This window comes from Mastomys coucha, unplaced genomic scaffold (assembly GCF_008632895.1).
Source record: "Mastomys coucha isolate ucsf_1 unplaced genomic scaffold, UCSF_Mcou_1 pScaffold18, whole genome shotgun sequence".
Lineage (NCBI taxonomy): Eukaryota > Metazoa > Chordata > Mammalia > Rodentia > Muridae > Mastomys > Mastomys coucha.
Window position 1 is genome coordinate 85843245 of NW_022196900.1, and position 6272 is coordinate 85849516.

At 50.1% G+C, this 6272-nt stretch overlaps 1 protein-coding gene across 1 annotated transcript in view; it reads right to left on the reverse strand.

Moving 5' to 3' along the window:
- The window catches only part of Zbtb8b (zinc finger and BTB domain containing 8B), a 15235-nt gene extending 14057 nt beyond the window's left edge, over positions 1–1178 (reverse strand). The window contains exon 1 of the mRNA XM_031378775.1: positions 1097–1178. The gene's annotated coding sequence lies outside the window, so the exon portion shown is untranslated. The remainder of the gene's footprint in view (positions 1–1096) is intronic.
- Between the last annotated feature and the right edge of the window lie 5094 nt (positions 1179–6272).

The window sequence follows — 6272 nt, forward strand, 5'->3', positions numbered from 1 at the left end:
GCAGCCTGCCTTTTCTCTGTGTCTCCCCTCTACCCCCATTCGTTTTGCTTGTTTGTTTTGAGAAAGAGTCTGGCTACAGAGAGCAGGCTAGTCTTGAACTCATTCCCATACTCCTGCCTCTGCCTCTCCAGTGCTAGGATTAGTGTTCACCTCTGCCTGCCCAACCCCCTCTTTCTTACAACTCTCCTCCGGTCCCACCAGGCTGAGAATAAAAACTGCTCCTCAATGACTAGTATGACTAGAATTTCCTGCGCATCATTCATTTCGAAGCACTAAGAAAACTACTTGACAAACATCCATTTTAGGCTCATACTAACGCTGTGCAGAATATTTTCATTTTTCAGAGAGGGAATCTGAGGTTCAAAGATACAGACTACATGTCCAGGATTTAGAATCCATATTCTACTGATTCCAGAGAGGCAATCCTTAGCCATTGTTTACCGATCTCCCCCAATCCCTCTAACAGATCTAGCAATAGACAGGGAAGCCACTCCCTCCCCTGGCCCAAGGAAAAGGGGAACAGAACTAAGAGTTTTGCAGGGGTAGAATTTCTGACCAATTGCCATCTTCGGTTCTCCTGTTAAAATGCTCTCAAGACAGAGGGAACAATCCATCCAGAGTCAGACAACCTGAGGAGGCCACTGGAACCAGGTAATGGACACAGTCCCTGGTGTCTGGGTGTGGAAACCGAGGCCTTGCCTCTCGCGGGTCTTCCTGCCCGCAAAGTGACCACTGCCCAGGCGAACACTGGCCCAGCCTGGCCAAGCCCTGGCGCCTGGGCATCTTTCAGGATCAGAATGAGCAGAAGCCAGAACTCCCACCTAGACATGCGGGTTGGGTCATCCACAGCCACGGAGGGTGGGCATGTGCCTCCGTGTCCACCCACCCCACGCAAGAAGAGGGAGAGTCTGCCACTGAGGGCGACTCTGCGCAGCCGGGGTCCAGGGAGTTACTGGGCCAGGCGGTCCAAAGCTGGCTGAGAACGGCAACCGTCCCTGCTACCTCCACCCGGTCCCCTGAGCCAGCCTCCGGAGGTGCCTCTAACTTTCCCCAAAACCAAAAAAGCCGCGGCGCCGATCGGATGCCGCGTTCTCACCTGGCACCGGGTTCCAGCCTCCTCCGGCGAGCTGAGCGTAGCGACACGCCCCCTTTCATTCACCTGCGGCCCTCCAGTGAGAAGCGGGGGAGATGACCAATGGTGGGAGAACTTGGGCTGATGAAGGCGGGCCCTTCAGCCAGCAGGTCCGTCAATGGTCCGGGTACCCACCTCTGGAGGATGCGCTCTGAAGACTCCAGTGTTCACGGGGTGATGGGAGTTGTGGTCTTGTTAGTGTCCGAGAATTTGGAAATAATCCACTATAAAAACCAAGTTCGAGTCAACAAAAGTTTCTTTATTCAAGAAGCCGGTATATTAGGAAGACGGCTGGGTTCTGGATCCAAACCGTGTCAGAGAGAGTCAGAACAACCTTTTAAAGCAAAAACAAAAAGAAAAAAAAAACCAAAAAACTAAACAACAACAACAAAACAACAACAACAACAACAAAAACCACATATTAGGTAGGGTAGGGGCAACCGATCGGGCACATGCATGCTGTATTCCAACCGTTTCTCACACCTGACATTTAAGTGTGTTACTACCTGTCACATACCTCAGATGGATTTCTTGATAATTTGGCCTTGATTAAGGCCAGCCAATCAGAGCCTATGTAGTGGTTGCTGCGCTTCAGTGCTAACTGGGTACTAACCAACAAGGCATGGGGTGGGATAATGTGATCCTAAACTCATGTGGGGCACCTGGGGCCCAAAAACAGTTTCTGGGAACTCTGCTGTTGTTGGGCCCTATTTGGCCCTGGTTTGGGCCACTATCTCAGTGCTTCAGAACTGGAGTGACTCAGCACGACCTGCTTAAGCCTGCCTTTTCCTAGCTACTGCTGACTTAGAGTAACTTTGTTGGCTCTGTCAGTCACCCCATACCCTTCGTCAACTTTCCCCTCCCCCTATGTCATCTCACCTCAACAGAAAACTCTACCTCCTCTCTCAGCCCTTTATAAAGAAAAAAGATCGATACCTTAAAACGAGTTCCTGCTTTGACAGACTCCCGGCTAGGGGTGGTTATACTCTGGACGGAGCTGTGACATTCATCATCCAGCTCAGCCCTGAGAGATTCGGCTGGACCGGGTTCTCTCTCTCTCTGTCTCTCTGTCTCTCTCTATCTCTCTCTCTCTCCCTCTCTCCCTCCCCCTCACCCCTACCTTCCCTCTGTAGGAGCAGCCAGTGTTCTTTACAGCTGAACCATCATTCCAGCCACACCATGACTCTTTAAAACATAGACAAGGCTTAAAATGTATCATACAATGCCTATTTTCCCCCAAGAACCAGAGTTTCTCTGTGTAGCCATGGCTGTCCTGGAACTCACTCTGTAGACCAGGCTGGCCTCAAATGCAGAGATCCTTTGCCTCCTGAATGCTGGGACTCAAGGTGTGTGTGCTCCGCCATGGCCTAGCCTGCAATGCCTATTCTCTTGACCTATAACACCTCACCTTGCCCATCCTAAAGGCTAATAGCTCATACCGCCTTGCCCAGAACCTCGGGATTATTAATACAGCAGTACAGCAGCCCTCCTATATGTCAGGTGCTGCCTAACCCTACACTCTTTCAGATTCCTTTCTCTGGCTCGCTCTTTACCATTCCAGAACTTTTTTGTTTTGTTTTGTTTTTGTTTTTTTTTCTCGAGACAGGTTTTCTCTGTGTAGTCCTGGCTGTCCCAGAACTCACTCTATAGACTAGGCTGGCCTCAAACTCAGAAATCCACCTGCCTCTGCCTCCCAAGTGCTGGGACTAACGGCGTACACCACCACCACCCGGCACCATTCCAGACCTTAAGGATGCTTTCTTCACAATTCCTCTACACCTAGATCCACCTCTTTGCCTTCACCCAGGAAGACCCTAACATTGGACGAGCATCAAGCTTACTTGGACTGCCCTTCCCCAGAGGTTCTGTGAGAGCCCTCAATTCTGCAGCCAGGGTGGTTTCTGACCTCCTTTCTCTTGACCCGTCTCCCAGTCACTTAACTCACAACTTCTTAACTCAATAGGGAACAAAGCAGACAGCTCCTCCCCTTCCAAACCTAGGCTTCCTGTCCTTCAGATCGATTATCTAGGCTGTCTCTTGTCCCCTAACAGCCACTCTCTGTCACAGAGTGTCTGTCGTTCCTCACAGCTCCATCCACCAAGGAAGAGGTTCTCCTCTTCCTTGCAGGCTGAGACAGAACCTGGATTCCCAACTTTGCTCACCCAATCTACAAAGCTGCTAAGGGCCCTTCAGATGAGCCCCCCGGACCCTGCTAAGCCTGCCATGCCTGGTTTCACCTCACCTTGGAGGTGCACTCCTACGGTCCCTGTCCTGGTGCCCCAAGACACTTGACCAACCCTTTTCTGTATACTACATTTGGGGGAATGGCTCTGGGGATTGAAAGAAATGAGAGGACCCACCTTGGCCCCTACAGCCTATCTTTCTCAACCTCTAGATACAACAGTTAGGGATGACAACCGCCAGTCGGTGGTGGCGCACGCCTTTAGTCCCAGCACTTGGGAGGCAGAGGCAGGCGGATTTCTGAGTTCAAGGCCAGCCTGGTCTACAGAGTGAGTTCCAGCACAGCCAGGGCTACACAAAGAAACCCTGTCTCAAAAACAAAACAAAAACAAAAACAAACAAACAAAAGAAGGGATGACAACCGTGCTTACCATGCTAACAGCAGCCCTCCATAGGCCCGGGAGGCCTCGTAAGCTCACATTTGGTCACCTCCTCTTCATTCTCTCACTACATCGGCTCAAGGACTTCCTGTCACACAAGAGCCTCTCTCCTTTGTCCCCTCCGAGTCTTCAGCTTATTCATATCGCCTTTCTACAAAAAATCCTAATATCTCACTTGACTCCTGGCCTCCTCTCAACCCTGTATACTCCTTCCCAAGGCTACTACCCTCACCTACTCCTGTCTAGAATCACTTGAAACCCTTATCTAAAAAACCCTACAGCTTGCTCTTTCCTCTGTCATGCCTTCATGTCATGGTTCAGAGACAGAAGCTCATCTCTCAGCTCCACTGGCTTCTGCCTAGCAGGCTCTGCCATAGTCTCCCCTGACCAGGATGTAAAGTTCTCCCTTTAACACCAGGCCCTATTAACTATAGCCCTGAGAAATGCTTGCACTAATAGGAGCACCAAAGAGACAACACCACTCCCTCTTTCCTCTAGTCTCCTCTTGGCTCCTCCAAGCTTAATTCCTACAGGCTCTGAATCCCAGTGTCATCAGACAGTTCAGCCACCCCGAAGCCATGAACTGGCTAATAAAGCTTTTGGCAACAGATACATGTCTGGGTTCAAGAGTACTCATCTGGGGCTGGAGGGATGGCTCAGTGGTTAAGTGCACTGACTGCTCTTCCAAAGGTCCTGAGTTCAAATCCTGCAACCACATGGTGGCTCACAACCATCTGTAATGAGATCTGATGCCCTCTTCTGGGATGTCTGAAGACAGCTACAGTATACTTACATATAATAAATAAATAAATCTTTAAAAAGAAAAAGAGTGTTCATCTTTTGGCCCTCAAGTTCTTCCTCTTTGTTCTCTTTCCTGCCAGGCGATCTCTGTCTTATCGCAAGATGAATGCTCATGCTTCTATCACGCGGCTAAGTTTTCAGGCTTTATTTAGCTATGGCTCAAAGGCACGGTTCTGCTCGGGCTGTTTACAGACCCTCAGTAACTGCTTTCTCTACAGTGAGGATTTCAGGGCAGACATTTCAAGCATCCTCCCAAAATAAAGTCCCCTAAGCTCCTTGACTTTGTTTTCTGTCTCTAGTCTATATCTGTCCCAGCAGGTTTCCACTCAGCTGACAGACACCATCCAGAGACTTAACTGCAGCCCTGCAATTGCTCAAAACCAGCCTGGGGGGGTGTCGGGGGAGGGGAGCTGCAAAACCAGCAAGCACTGGTTTCTGTGAACCAGTTCAACCAAATGAATGAAAGGATTAAAGACGTATGCAATCTGGCTCACACACTGCAGCCTCCAAAGGCTGACTCCTGCCCTGGGCCCTCTGGTCTCCATCCTTCTCTGTCTCTTTGGTTTTTCAAGACAGGGTTTCTCTGTGTAGCCCTGGCTGTCCTGGAACTCACTCTGTAGACCAGGCTGGCCTCAAACTCAGAAATCCACCTGTCTCTGCCTTCCAAGTACTGGGATTAAAGGCGTGTGCCACCACTGCCCGGCAGTCTCTTTGGTTTTTCAAAGCAGGGTTTCTCTGTGAGGCTCTGTGAAGTGGGAACTTAAGGGTTCTTTAGAAAGTCAGTTGGGTTTGGATGGTGTTTTGCTCGGGCAAACAGGTGAAGGAGTGTTTTCCTGAAGTGGGCACAGGTGAAAGGCTGAGGCAGACTCATGAAGGAACATTTTGGTGAAGCAGACACAGGAGAAAGGATGCTCGGCTAAAGTGAGCACATGAAAGGACATGTGATGAAGGGTTCTTTGCTAAAAACTCCTGTATTGGTCCGCCTTACATACGTAGTTGAGCTGCATTTGTCGGGACTCCATAGAGAGAAACACACCAGAAAACTTCTGGTGGCGTGCTGCAGTTTCTTGCCGCTTCCTCCGAGTCGAGCTGATTGGCAGAGTGATGTCAACTGAGTCAGACGCACATGCTGAGGCCAGACACGTGGAGGTCACGTGATGTTTGGAGGCTATACAGAGGACTCCACAGACAGTGACAGAGTCTGAGCTAGGCTTGCTTATAGAGCTAGCTATGCAATGTTTGTGAGTCTCACACCTTTGTTGATCTTTGCTTTCTCAAGAGAGGCACAGCAGGCAACTTCTAGTGTTCCTGTTGGCCCTGGTCCCTCCTGCTGACTCAAGCAGAGACTGAGGCCTGGCCATCTCTGTCTCTGCTAGGTCACGTCACCGCTGTTGCTAACCCATCTCTACCAAACTAAAGTGCTGGTGTATCCGCGAAGTGTTTGCGAGTGGATGGAGCTGCTGCTGCTAACCTGTGAGCTGAACGGCCAATTTCCAGACAACACAGACAGGAGTTGCACCAAAGAACCTTTCTAAACAGGTCCACTTCCCCTGTATCCTTTCTTTCCCACTCCCTCTGGTGGGTGATGGGGTAAAAAGAAGGTTAAGGCATTTAAGAACCATCGTTAAAAACAAGGTTTAAAAAATTAAACCTTAGCCGGGCGGTGGTGGCGCACGCCTTTAATCCCAGCACTTGGGAGGCAGAGGCAGGTGGATTTC